The sequence below is a fragment of the Gopherus evgoodei genome, chromosome 9 (genome assembly GCF_007399415.2).
Source record: "Gopherus evgoodei ecotype Sinaloan lineage chromosome 9, rGopEvg1_v1.p, whole genome shotgun sequence".
NCBI classification, from domain to species: domain Eukaryota; kingdom Metazoa; phylum Chordata; order Testudines; family Testudinidae; genus Gopherus; species Gopherus evgoodei.
Genome location: NC_044330.1, coordinates 45,902,570 through 45,917,123, shown reverse-complemented (window position 1 = coordinate 45,917,123; position 14,554 = coordinate 45,902,570). Strand labels below are relative to the sequence as shown.

The following is a 14,554-nucleotide window of genomic DNA, read 5'->3' as shown; positions in this document are numbered from 1 at the left end:
GCAGTCTCCTCCACCCCTTAGAATTCTGGGTTGAGAGCCCAGTGGCTGATGGGGCAAAAATCATTGTCGCAGGTGGTTCTGGGTAAATGTTGCCACTCATTCCTTCCTCCGGGAAAGCAACGGCAGACAATCATTTCGTGCCCTTTTTCCCTGGATTGCCCTGGCAGACGCCATAGCACGGCAACCAGGGAGCCCGTTCAGCTTTTTTTTTTTTTTTTTTTTTTTTTTTTTTTTTTTTTTACAGTCACCGTATGTGTACTGGATGCTGGTGACAGAGGCGATACTCCAGCGCTACACAGCAGCATTCATTTGCTTTTGCATGATAGCAGAGACGGTTATCAGTCGTTCTGTACCATCTGCTGCTGGTGTAAATTGGCAATGAGATGACAGTTATCTATCGTTCTGAACTGTCTGCTGCTATCATGGGTGCCCCAGCTGAGGTCGGCCGGGAGCGCAAAGGCAAAAATGGGAATGACTCCCTGAGTCAATCCCTCCTTTATGGTTTCTAAAAATAGAGTCAGTCCTGCCTAGAATATGGGGCAAGTGTGCTAAAGAACCAGTGTATCAGAGAACACAGCTGCTCCGTGCCAGATCCCGCAGAAATGATGAGCTGCATGCCATTCACGGGGGGTGTCCCTGCAACAACCCCACCCATTGCTTCCCTCCTCCCCAAATCTTCCTGGGCTACCATGGCAGTGTCTACCCCCATTTGTGTCATGAAGTTATAAAGAATGCAGCAATAAGAAAAAGTGACTTGTTAGTGAGATAAAATGAGGGGGAGGCAGCCTCCCGCCGCTATGACAATCCAGGCAGGATATTAAGCGGTGTGGGAGAGAGGAGCCCAGCATGCCGCTTCTATGACAGTCCAGGCAGGACAGAATCTCTTCTTTACACAGGAAAGGGAGGGGGCTGATGGAGCTCAGCCCCCAGTTGCTATGATGAGGATGGTTACCAGCCGTTCTGTACCATCTACTGGGAATGACCAGGAATCATTCCTATTTTCACCCAGGCGCCCCCGGCCAGCCTCACCTGAAGCCAGCCAGGAGCACTCACAGATTGATAACCAGGATGGCTACCAGTCCTACTGCACCGTCTGCCACCGAGCAGGGGAGAGGAGTGGATACTGCTCTTCACTGCTGCAGCATCGCATCTACCAGCAGCATTCAGTAGACACAGGGTGACATTGAAAAAAGTCAAGAAACGATTTCTTTCCCTTTTCTTTCACGTGGGGGGGAGGGGGTACATTGACGAGCTATTCCCTGAAACACGCTGGACAATGTGTTTGAACCTACAGTCACTGGGAGCTCAGCCAAGAATGTAAATAGTTTTCGGAGACTGCTGTGGACTGTGGGATAGCTGGAGTCCTCAGGACCCCCTCCCTCCCTCCATGAGCGTCCATTTGATTCTTTGGCTTTCCGTTACGCTTGTCACGCAGCACTGTGTAGCCTGGAGATTTTTTTTCAAACGCTTTGGCATTTCGTCTTCTGTAACGGAGCTCTGATAGAACAGATTTGTCTCCCCATACAGCAATCAGATCCAGTATCTCCCATACGGTCCATGCTGGAGCTCTTTTTGGATTTGGGACTGCATCGCCACCCGTGCTGATCAGAGCTCCACGCTGGGCAAACAGGAAATGTAATTCAAAAGTTCGCGGGGCTTTTCCTGTTTACTTGGCCACTGCATCCGAGTTCAGATTGCTGTCCAGAGCGGTCACAGTAGGATACTACCTGGAGGCCAATACTGTCGATTTGCGGCCACACTAACCCTAATCCGATATGCTAATACCGATTTTAGCGCTACTCCTCTTGTCGGGGAGGAGTACAGAAACCGATTTAAAGAGCCCTTTATATCGATATAAAGGGCCTCGTAGTGTGGACGGGTGCACCGTTAAATCGGTTTAATGCTGCTAAAATCGGTATAAACGTGTAGTGTAGACCAGGCCTTGTGACTTGCCCAAAATCACACAGGAAGCCTGTGGCAGCACAAAGAATTGAACATGGGATTCCAAAGTTCCAGGCTGGTAGGCTAACCATCCTCCACTCCAATTCAACACACCATGGAGAAGGGTAGTTTTGAGTGAGTGAGTGTGCGCGCAGATCTCAAAAAGGCAAGGATGAGGAAAAAGCACCACAGCATCTTGAAATCTCATAAGGAATGGTGCTCTCTCCTCCAACATTGCCCTTTTGAGATGTGTGTCAACACACACACACCCCTTTCCCTCTCTCCCCTGTTCAGTTCATTCTATTTAACTTGTCTTAGGTAAATTACCTAAGAATCTAGCACAAATGAGCCCAATAATTTTTATGCCTCATGCCAGAATCTCATTAAATGGAGAGCGGGAATCTAGAGAAAACGCTAAAAAGCGAGCAGTGACCACATCGCTCCTGGTGTGTGTTGCAGCCCAAGAAAAACACTGAGTCTTTCTGCAAAAGAATAAAAATACAGCTTCCCTAAGGAATAAGGGTATTAATTATAAACCTAAGCAATTTTAGTAACACCGTCTATGTTTATTTTGAGTCCAACAACAACAACACATGTGAGCATAACGACTTCATTCCTTGGAAGTATTAGGTATTATAAACCTGGTTTAAAAAAGGTCTTACATGTACGCCACTGGAAAGATAAGGACAACCTGACTACACTCTAGAATATAATTGTTTCAGGATGTAGCCACTGAAAACACACGTTTCATAGCCCACTGGGATTTGAAGATAGCATCTTTTTTAATCACCCTTTCTGGAGTCCTTCAGATGTCACTTAACAGCTCTCTTCAAAACTAGTGAGCACAATTCTGGACTGTCTGTCATCCCGCTTGAAGTCACTATTCATTACATGTTAAAGGGACACTGACAGCTAGGCTGGCCTATATTTTTTCTTTATCCTACCTGAAGAAAATAAAGGCTCTGAGAGGCATTTGAGTTTACAAGCACTTTATAGTCTGTCATTCCCAGTGGCCTGTCTATAAGTTTTCTTTTGGTTCATCTTTGACCAAGATCCTACTAGCTGCTCAATTAAATAAGGCCCTGTGATTATATCACCCACTGGTCAGCATATTACACATCCCCCTTTCTGCCTAATCCACAGATAATGCACGTCTGTTACAGCCTCTAGCAACAGAGCTTGGCTAGTTAGTTAAGGTCTAGAGACTCATGTTTTTAGTCCTGTAGGTGCCTGGTTTAATCCCTAGCGTTGGCTAAGAAAGAGGCTTATCCAGGATTTGAACCCAGGGCTATGCACTGACCAGTGTGTTACAGTCACATTCTCATGACCAAAAGGGTTCTGGACCTGTGCGGATATGTAGGAAAGGGGAGAGACATATTTCCCCCCCTCCCCGCTGTTCTCTATCATTTCCACACAAGCACCAGCCACAATCAGGATGAGGCTGCTAGGCGGTGCAGCAGTATCGTACCTCCAACAGTATTAGCTTCCCTCTGAGGACAAGTGAGACACAATGCCGTGCACACAAAGCGACTGAGCTGAACCATTGTGGTTTTACAAAATCTAATAATCTTGCCTCGGGCACAAATGAAATATTTCAAGAGGAGGATGGAGGGAGCAAGCCTTGAGTGGTCAAGAGGGCAGGAGCAGCCAGTTCTTTTCTGTGAGTTTTTGCTAGTCTGTTTCAACTTAGGGATCAGCAAAAACACAGTAGCATCTACTGAACAGTCTATATGCAAGGGATAACTGGCCGCAGCCTTTGGAGGTCCTAAAGTGAAAATGATTAACCAGGGAAAAATAAATTATATTCTCTTTCTTCCATCTTCCCTGGACTTTTTTGCCTCTCATTGGGGAGAGATGTTTGAAAAAACAATGCAATAGAGCCTAATATTAACATCCAATACCAGCCATTCCAGAACATATTCCAATTCACTTCTAGATGCAATTCAAAGTATGGTTTGGATCTATAAAAGATTTTACAGTTTGAATACTGGAAACAATCCAGTAGAAACAATCCTCTGTTCAATAACCCATCAGTTGAGATCAGCTGAAATATTTGAGCCTACAATCTCTAAATGTAGGTGTCTGGGGGGTCAGAGCAGGTACTTCTAAACAGAAGGCCCTTTGCTCTGGGATTCACTTGTGCTCTTCGTTTAACACTGTCAAACCTCTTGATCTTCCAGCTGTATCACAAGGCATGTCTACTCAAGTTTATCAAGAGTGACTTGAGATTCTGGGTGGCCATCTTTAGACATCTTGAAGGGGTTTGATTTTCAGAAAGTTCTGAGCATTCACCTTGGAGAACAAGGCCTTTTTAAGTTGTATCAGATTGAGCACACTAGCTAAAATAACTAGTCACTTTTGAAAAATCTTAGCTTTTTTTGAGGGGGAAGGAAGAGAGATATGGGTTTTAGCAGGGGTCCTGATGTCTTTCTACTGTTGTTCTTTGACACTATGCTAATTTAGCTATTCACTATTTTTATGTTTAAATTCTTCCATACAAGCTGTTGCCATCCTGATGCAGCAAAGCTGTGCAATAGCACTGTGATCTCTGAGGTTAGGTTCCTAAATAACTCAGATTTATCCAACTAGTACTAACTAGCTGCCATATTAAATACACAGGTTAGACCTTCACTGGATGAAAGGGGCTACCCTCGATAAAGCATCTCTGATAGAAAGTCCTTGGAGAGGCCCTGGCAGAATGATTCTCTCTCCCACCCAGCAGAAGTAAAATGCCAAACTTAGGGTCTTGCTAGTGGGACTTTGGGGAAAGGAGGCATAAGATGTAAAAGGAGGAAGGTTGTCACTGGAAAATAGACCCTCTAAAGAAAAAAAAGCAACAACTGCCACTTCCAGTGTTTGACACTTCTGTCTCAAGTACCCTGAGCAGTAACAACTGCAGTTTGCTATTAATTGCAAAAGACCCTTTCAGCTGTGAAAGAATTGGCACAGTAGACATTGGTTTTGTCAGGACAAGATTTTGGTTTGGCTTTCCAGTTCAGCTGTTGCCTTTGAATAACAAGGAATCCCAGCAGTGGTGTGTAAGACACACACACACACACATATACCAGCTACAGTCAAGATATTGGGCAAAGGAGAAGAGATAGACTATCCTGCCTACACTGTAAAACAGAGCATATTGAGAATCATAGAACCATAGAAATATAGGACTGGAAGGGACCTCATGAGATCACCCAGTCTAGTCCCCTGCACTGAGGCAGAATTACATACTATCTACACCATTCCTGACATACATTTGTCTAACCTGCTCTTAAAAACCTCCAGTGATGGAGATTCCACAACCTCCGTAAGTAATTTGTTCCAGTGCTTAACTACCCTGACAGTTAGGAAGTTTTTCCTAATATCTAACCTACGTCTCTCCTTCTGTAATTTAAGACCATTAGTTCTTGTCCTGTCCTTGGTAGTTAAGGAGAACAATTTATCACCCTTCTCTTTATAACCACCTTTTACGTACTTGAAGATTATCATCATGTCTCTTCTCAGTGTTCTCTTCTCTAGAGTAAACAAACCCAATTTTTTCAATCTTTCCTCAGAGGACATGTTTTCTAGACCTTTCATAATTTTAGTTGCTTCTCTGGACTTTCTCCAGTTTGCCCACATCTTTCCCAGAACTGGACACAATACTCCAGTTTTGAAGTGTGGTTACAACAAAGTAGTCCTCCGAACTGGGTAAAACATGGCTTCTTGCTGTGTAGATGGGACTGGAACTTGCTTTAACCATGTTCCCAAAATTTAAAGTTATCCTGCAAAATTCCAAAGGCCCCCAACTGAGTGGGATATACAGTAAAAGTAGAACCTACAATAATCGTCTAAGTGCATTTGCTGGCATCTGGCTGGCAGGCATGACACACCTCTTTGTGGGAATACAGGCAGTATTTTCTGTACTGATCTTGAACAGCAAATGTTGCTTCTAGATGACAGGAAATCACAATGTAACATCTCTGAAAACACTGGGTATTGTAAAGACAGTTTGTATCTTTCTAAATAATGCTGCTGTGACTGACTCACATTTTTTGTGCCGAACTGAACAGCTAAGTTGCTCTTGGGTAAGCAATATGCAGCATAGCAAACTGCAGGATCAAAGGGACATATCACCCACCAATGGATACAGAAATCTAACCAGCTGAAAGAGCTATTTTCCCCTCTCTCGGTTTTGTCCTCCATGCTCATTGGAACCCTCTATGGCATTTCAATGATGCTTTAAAACTTTCTTCAAACAACTGGCAGGTCTCTGCAGGGCATCCTGCTATCCTCTTATCTGCTTCTCTGCTGACACAGTGTAGGAGATGACTGAGTAATTGACACTCTGTGAATCATGGGTGCCGTGTTCCAAAAAACAATGCTGCATTTGATCTCCTCCTGACAGCTAGTGGCTACAGTTCCATCTTCCTCAGTGCTATCACTGATGTGTGAGTGGGAGAGAGAAGGTGAGGATGGAAAGCAGTCTGGTCCAGCTAAAGAAATCATTGAGGTGTCTGGACAACTGCAAGTAACTTGGAGTTGTGTGCAGTACACAAGAGCAAATAGAATATAAGCAGCCAACACTCTCTGCTTTACATAGCTCATGACTGGAAAGATTGCTTGCATGTTCATACTACAGTACATAGACATTTATTCTGTAATTGGGCTACCGCTGAGAGACAGACAATCAGTAACTTCATCTGGTGCAAAATGCAGCTATCCATTTACTGAACAATGTTTCTCCCAGGAAGCACGCTACTGCTGTGCTGTATAGTCTGGACTGGCTTCCAGCTCATCTCCAAGTGCAATTAAATATACTCCTTAGGATGCACAAAGCCCTAAATGGTTTGGGTCTCTATTATCTTAGAGACCAAGTCCCTTTCTACATGACAGCTGAGATTTGTTGGGGTGCTTGTGCTAATAGTCCCTGCCCTATTTAAACAGGACTGGGGTGGGGGCAGTGAATTTTCAGTGAAAGGCTTATGTGTAGGAATGGCTGTGGGAAAGTGTATGCAGTGGAGATGTTGACTTCTGCATGATATCCCTGCAGCTGATGTCTGAAAAGCCTTAGAGTCCTTTTCTGAGGTTTGTATTAAAGTAGTGGCTCCCAAACTTTAACAGCCCACGAACCCCTTTCACTAAAATGTCAAGTCTTGCAAACCCCTTCCTAAAAATTAATATTTCCAGGGATTTTCTCCCTTACCTGAGCATAAATTATAAAAGCAGTGATCTTGGAAATATAAAATTTGTTTTAGGACATGCTTATTACACACTATTTATTAATCATTACAGTAATTTTATGAGATTATGAAAATGGCAATATTCTTCCAAGATCTCACTTTCGTAGGTTGTATCACTTTGAATAAGCCTGTTATAAGACAAGGCTCCTGTGTTTCATCAAGGAGTATCAGATGTGAAACAGCAGGAAGGTATTTAAGAAGTCAACTCAAAGAGTTCCTCCTACACAAGCATTCAGGTCTTGAGCAGTCCTGGCAAAGAACACACATTACAACAAAGCTTAAACTTGTTTTTCATAACAATTTAAAAAACAATACTAGCTCCCTATTTAATTTTAAAAACTGCAAAAAAATATCCACCTCCCTTTCCATTTCTTATAAGGAGTCATGAAGTTTAAATCTCCTCAGTGTGATAGACAAACTTGCTTTGATCTGCTTAGCTCTTGGAAGTCCATGGGCTCCATGCTGTTGGCCCCATGCTGCCCAGAATCCCTAGGGACAGCTCCGTCCACCATTTGGGAATTTTTGCTGGAGAACCCCCTGTAACATTTCGCGAACCCCACCACTAAAGCAACAATATACACCTCTACCCCGAAATAACACGACCTGATATAACACACATTCGGTTATAACGCAGTAAAGCAGCGCTCCGGGGGGTTGGGCCTGCAAACTCTGGTGGATCAAAGCAAGTTCAATATAACGCGGTTTCACCTACAATGAGGTAAGATTTTTTGGCTCCTGAGGACAGCGTTATTTCGGGGTAGAGGTGTACTGATACCAATGCAGAGAGTGCCTGAACCCTAATAGTTGCTCTGATATTTTTGCAGCCTCAGCAACCCCGAAGCTACAGAAAAAGGCATCTGAAAAAGACTTTAGGGTCAATCCATCATTAACGTAAAGCAGTGTAACTTCATGGTTGTCAATGGAGCTACAATGATTTACACCAACGTAAGATTTAGCCCTCTAGCGTGTGTTACATGTACAGAGACAAGTACACACACCATCCTGTCTGATTCCCAAATTTTCATGCCAGGAACTATAGAAATGGTTCCCAATCTTACCCCCCCCCCCCCAAAGCAAATTCCTTTGCCTATCGCAAAACAAAAGTTCTCCCTGGTACAACTGTTTACAAAGCAGTGAAAGCAAATGTTGATGGCCTACATAATCCTTGGTACTGGGTACCAAAGTTAGGGCAAATTGCTTGCCCACTGACATTTGTTGAACCTTTCGAAGCCACCTCAGTTGGTATTGAGGGTTTATAAGGAGGAGGGGTCTGAAAGACGAAAACCAAACATACCATTTGTTAACAAAGTTATTTTATTTCTGCTAATATCTCTTTTCACTCAGCCATTCACAGACTGCCTGGCTGTTCACTTCTAACACCATGTGCAATGGCGCCTAGGAATATCTGTTCAGACATAGCAGAGACCTTTAAAAGTACCATTTTAATCCACTGCAATGGCCAAAAAAAAAAGCCATACACATGATCTCCCTCTTTTAGCCACCCTTCATCTGACCTCCTTTCATCTTCCCTACCAACTCTCACCAGAGTAATCTTAGAGTCCACATTTAGATAAAAAGGCATGCCATGGAGTCTTCATGTTTCATTCAAATGCCAGCATTCTTGTGGAATTCCTAGATCCCAAAAGCCCCCCCATATACAGCAAGAGCTGTCACTTGCAGTCTCTGATTTCCAAGGTTTTAAAAATAGAATTCACCTTACTGAGTACATCTCACGGTCACCTCTCTCATCACCTGTTTTACTTGGAAAAGTGATACTCTACAACAGGGGTAGGCAACCTATGGCACGCGTGCCAAAGGCGGCACGTGAGCTGATTTTCAGTGGCACTCACATTGCCTGGGTCCTGGCCACCGGTCCTCGGGGGGCTCTACATTTTACTTTAATTTTAAATGAAGCTTCTTAAACATTTTAAAAACCTTATTTACTTTACATACAACAATAGTTTAGTTATATATCACAGACTTACAGAAAGAGGCCTTCTAAAAACATTAAAATGTATTACTGGCAAGCGAAACCTTAAATTAAGGTGAATAAATGAAGACTTGGCACATCACTTCTGAAAGGTTGCTGATCTCTGCTCTACAAATTGCGTTGTGGACTCCACAGTTTATAACTAACTAGGTGTTGAGCCCAATTCTTCTCCCTAACTTCAGTTTTTACCACAATAAATCCATTGCCTTTAATAGAGTTACTTACTCCTAATTTACATAGACACAAGTTACATCAAAATCAGGCAACTTCTTTTCCATACATCCAGCCTTGCGAACTCAGCCTGGGTTTAGAGAGTCATGCTGGGTTATTGATTCTTACACACATTATTTTGTAACAAAGATTCTGCAGGCCAAATTAAATTCTCAATTACACCACTGTCTCTAATCCTCAGTGAGAACAGGTGTAACTGACTGGAGCTTGGTAAACAATTCATCTGATGATGTGCGAGAAGGAGAAGAAACCAATTTACTCTCCCATAAGTGTGTTGACTCAACAGCTAACAGGTGTAACCAACAAGATAAACTATTTTTGTACTTTAAGCCAGCACCTCTGGCTTCAAATATATCTAGGATGTACCTAAGTACGAAGGGTCCATTTTTACACAGTCTCTTTTCAGAATAGATCTGTATATCAAAAGCTTGACATTATCACTGAAGTGTAATTTATTAACTATTTTGATTCAAAATTAATCAGTTTGTAATACATAGCGCTTTCTAGCAAGCATAAACTATTTTAAGTAGTTATCGAATGGCCTACTTGGAGAATACCTTTTTCACTCGCACGAGGGCCCAAGCCCTGTCTTTGCTAAGTGACTTTTGTGACCTAGATAGCACTACTCACCAGTGGCTGGCACAGTTCTTCATGTGAATAGTCAATGAAGAGCCACTTCCAAAGATACAGTGAATGTCAAAAGCCATTGCTCTCTGACACTGGGGAAAGACCCACATAATGTTGCAAGCTATGGACTGATATCTCTGTTGCCTGTGCCATTCCAGGTAACGGAGCATCTCATTCTTCACCACATCTCCCCAGAAGTGGAGTCACGACTCAGCATCGAGCAAACAGGCTTTCAAAGACATCAAAGCACCCATGATCAAGTGCTAGCTTTGACAACATTCATTGAAAACAGTTTTCAGAAAAACCTGAAGACAAGAGCCGTATTTCAGGACCTGACAACAGCATATAACCCAGTCTGGCACATGAGACTCTTACTCAAATTGTCAAGAGCACTCCCAGAATGGGTAGTCAGTGTTGTTTACCTTCTCCACCGCAGCAGTTGTTATTGAGTACACATGGGAGACACTATCAGCAAGTGGAAAAGACAAATTTGTGGCCTACCTCAAGGCTTTGTACTGGTATCAGCGCTTTTCTATCTGTACACAAACCAACTTCTGCTCACCCAGTCTTGTAAGTTCATGTACGCAGATGACATTTGCTTAGGCATCCATACATGGTAATTTCCAGAACTAGAAGATGACCTACATGCTGACTTGATTAAGATGGCTGAATACTATAGTTGGTGGCATTAACCACCATGTGCATCTGTCCTAGCTTTCCTTCTCAAATCTGAACCTTAGAGTCCAGAAAATGAGATACTAGCATGAATTTCCCTAAGCTTAATTACCAGCTTAGATCTGATAGGCTGCCACCACCCAAAAATATAGTGTTTTGGGGCACTCTGACGTCCCCAACCTTCCCTGGGGACCCCAAGAACCCAGATCCCTTGAGTTCTTAAAACAAGGAGAAATAAACCATTCCCCCAACTTTCCCCCTCCCAGAACTTCCCTCCCGGGGCTATCCTGAGATACTGATCTAACCTCTTAAATTACCATACAGAGAAACATCTCCCTTCCCTTCCACAAAGAGGCAAACAGATTCAAGGAAAACAGGGAGATTTTAATCTCTCCCCCTCCCGTCTCCCCACCCATCCTGGTGAGTTATCCCAATCCCCTGGGATAAAACAAGGGAAACAGAGAAAAAACAATCAATCAAGTTCTCTAAAAAGAAATCTTTTAATAAAAGAAAGGAAAAAGTAAAGAATTATCTCTAACTTCAAGATGTAAATATTACAGGGTCCTATAGCTTACAGACACCAGAAAGAGACTTTTCCCCCAGTACCAATACAAATCAAGATATTCCAAGCAACTACACATATAAAAGTTAACCAGATCCACAAATGCAAATAGAGTAAAACAATTAAAAAGCCTAAACCGCCTGTTTTACTTACTATATGAAAAGAGCCTGTAGTAATGTCTGGTCTCTCTCAGACCCTCCGAGAGAAGAACCCAAGAACAAAGAACTCTCACCCAAACTTCCCTCCACCGAGATTTGAAAGTATTTTGTCTCCTGATTGGTCCTCTGGTCAGGTGTTGCAGGTCACTGTTTGTTAACCCTTTATAGGTGAAAGAGACATTAACCCTTAGCTATCTATTTATGACAGCATCAAAGACAGTTTCAAGTGTGTTCCATCCTTACAAGGACAGAGCAGATCAAGAATTGAATATCTTTCTCAATGGACATCACTTGAAACACGAATCCCACCCAGTTTATTTCAGAGTAACCCCAGATACATCTCTCACATATCTTAACCACCTGAGGAAAACTGTGGGTGTGGTGAGGACATTCAACAACCTTCTAAACAAATTGGTCGGCAATTCATGGGGAGCAAATGCTCAAAAACTCTCCAATCATCTGGGATAAGCCCTCTGTTATTCTGCAACAGAATACTGTGCTCCGGTCGGGCTCAATTCGTCTCACGTCAAGCTGGTTGACATAAAATACACTCAACTATGTGCATCATAACTGGGATGATGCAACCCACCCCAGTACTGTGGCTCCCTGTGTTAAGCAACATCACTCCTCCATTCATCTGTCATGAGGGTCACACAGCCAGAATGGTTGAGAAGAGTAATAGGATGAAATTCAATAGTGAAAAGTGCAAGGTCATGCATTTAGGGATTAATAATAAGAATTTTAGATATACATTGGGGACACATCAGTTGGAAACAACAGAGGAGGAGGACCTTGGAGTATTGGTTGATCACAGGATGACTATGAGCCGCCAGTGTGATATGGCCGTTAAAAAAGCTAATGCAGTTTTAGGATGCATCAGGCGAGGTATTTCCAGCAAAGATAAGGAGGTGTTAGTACTTTTATACAAGGCACTGGTGAGACCTCACCTGGAATACTGTGTGCAGTTCTGGTCTCCCATGTTTAAGAAGGATGAATTCAAACTGCAACAGGTTCAGAGACAGGCTACTAGGATGATCCGAGGAATGGAAAACCTGTCTTATGAAAGGAGACTCAAAGAGCTTGGCTTGCTTAGCCTAACCAAAAGAAGGTTGAGGGAGGATATGCTTGCTCTTTATAAATATATCAGAGGGATTAATATTAGGGAGGGAGAGGAATTATTTAAGCTTAGTACCAATATAGACAAAAGAACAAATGGGTATAAACTGGACACTAGGAAGTTTAGACTTGAAATTAGATGAAGGTTTCTAACCATTAGAGGAGTGAAGTTCTGGAACAGCCTTCCAAGGGGAGTAGTGGGGGCAAAAGACATATCTGGCTTTAAGACTAAGCTTGATAAGTTTATGAAAGGGATGGTATGATGGGATAGCTTAATTTTGGCAACTGATCTTTGATTATCAGCAGGTAAGTATGCCCAGTGGTCTGTGATGGGATGTTGGATGGGATGGGATCTGAGTTACTGCAGAGAATTCTTTCCTGAGTGCTGGCTGGTGAGTCTTGCCCACATGCTCAGGGTTTAGCTGATCGCCGTATTTGGGGTCAGGAAGGAATTTTCCTCCGGGGCAGATTGGCAAAGGCCCTGGAGGTTTTTCGCCTTCCTCTGCAGCATGGGGCATGGGTCACTTGCTGGTGGATTCTCTGCAGCTTGAGGTCTTCAAACCACAATTTGAAGACTTCAATAACTCAGACATAGGTTAGGAGTTTGTTATAGAAGTGGATGGGTAGGATTCTGTGGCCTGTTTTGTGCAGGAGGTCAGACTAAATGATCATATTGGTCCCTTCTGACCCTAAAGTCTATGAGTAAGATCAGGGCAAACCTAAGCCTACTACTATCCATAGACCTCTTTGACCATCCAAGAGCGTGCTTGGCATCAAGGCACTCATTTCTGGCACCTTGCCCTGCCCAGATTTCTCTGCAACTTTGCTGTGATGTGATGAAAGGTCTACAGCTGACATTAGAAACCAGTGTCTTATAATTGACCTGAGCATGCATGTATCCAGCTTTGATTTGCCACACCACTCATGGGCAAATTGAGTGATTTGAAGCGATTTCTAACAGGCCAGGGTCAATGTGCAGCCAACCTTCAGAGCTGGGGCCAATCAGAGGATCCCAAATGTGGCTGTGGCCAAAAACAGACGATGTCATGCATCACTAATGACAGTCCTCTTACCAGATTTCATAGTGGTCTGAAGGCTCTGCACCTCACCAACGCAGCTGCCGCAAGTTGGTTTGGCAAGCTCCACTTCCAATAAGACAACTTAACCCACAATCATGGAAACTCAGCTGAAGACTAGACAGTAGACTTGAGACACTAAACACTGTGGTGAATACTTGTTATACTGTTTTTCATTGTTAATTTATCATTCTTCTTTCAACACAGCCAAGAATATTCCATAACATCACCATCTGCTAGCATCTTAGTACTCACACTTCCTATCTGTATTTTTTTTAAAAGGTGGAGAGAAAACTGCATCTGCTCTCAGACGCTACAGAGTGTGCAAGTACCCAACCACTAAGTACTTCATCAGACACCACTGAATTACTCATGCTTGTCTGTTTGGAAAAACAACATTTGAAAAAGGGATTCTGATTTTGTTCAGTTGGAAAACTTTGACCTAAATCAAATTCTAACACTTTTTGTATTGGAAAGTGAAAAGAGTGACAATATTGGGGAAAGCTTATGGCACCTTCCCTCCTCCAGGCCTCATGCATCTTAATACACTTGCAATATTCATAATTCTTCAAACTAGCTTTGGATCTGAAGTAAGTGCTCTTTTGTTTGTACGTTCCAGTATGTATGTAAAAATGTAGGGCTAGATTCTCAGGTGGTGTAACACATCTACTAAGGCTAGAAATACTTTTCCCCCCAAAAGCCCATCTTCTGCTGATAAATCTCCAACCATTGGCCTTCTTTTTATTCACCACTGACAAGTAGCCTTTCAAGTCCTGGTTCACATCATGCCTTTCCTGTCCTATGTGTCTGTCTGCTTCATTTTTGTGAGCTGACAGATTACTGAAATATAAAAAGACCATGATTCTCATACAGTTCAACAACCTGACTGCTCCGGAGAATGAGCAGGCTGATCTTGTGAACATGTATGCATGTATGTATGCATGCATGTATGCATCTGA

The 14,554-nt window shown here is 42.9% G+C and overlaps 1 protein-coding gene across 2 annotated transcripts in view; it reads right to left on the bottom strand.

The window, feature by feature from the left end:
- The window catches only part of GPC1 (glypican 1), a 320,362-nt gene that overhangs the window by 191,503 nt on the left and 114,305 nt on the right, over positions 1 to 14,554 (bottom strand). The window lies entirely within an intron of this gene.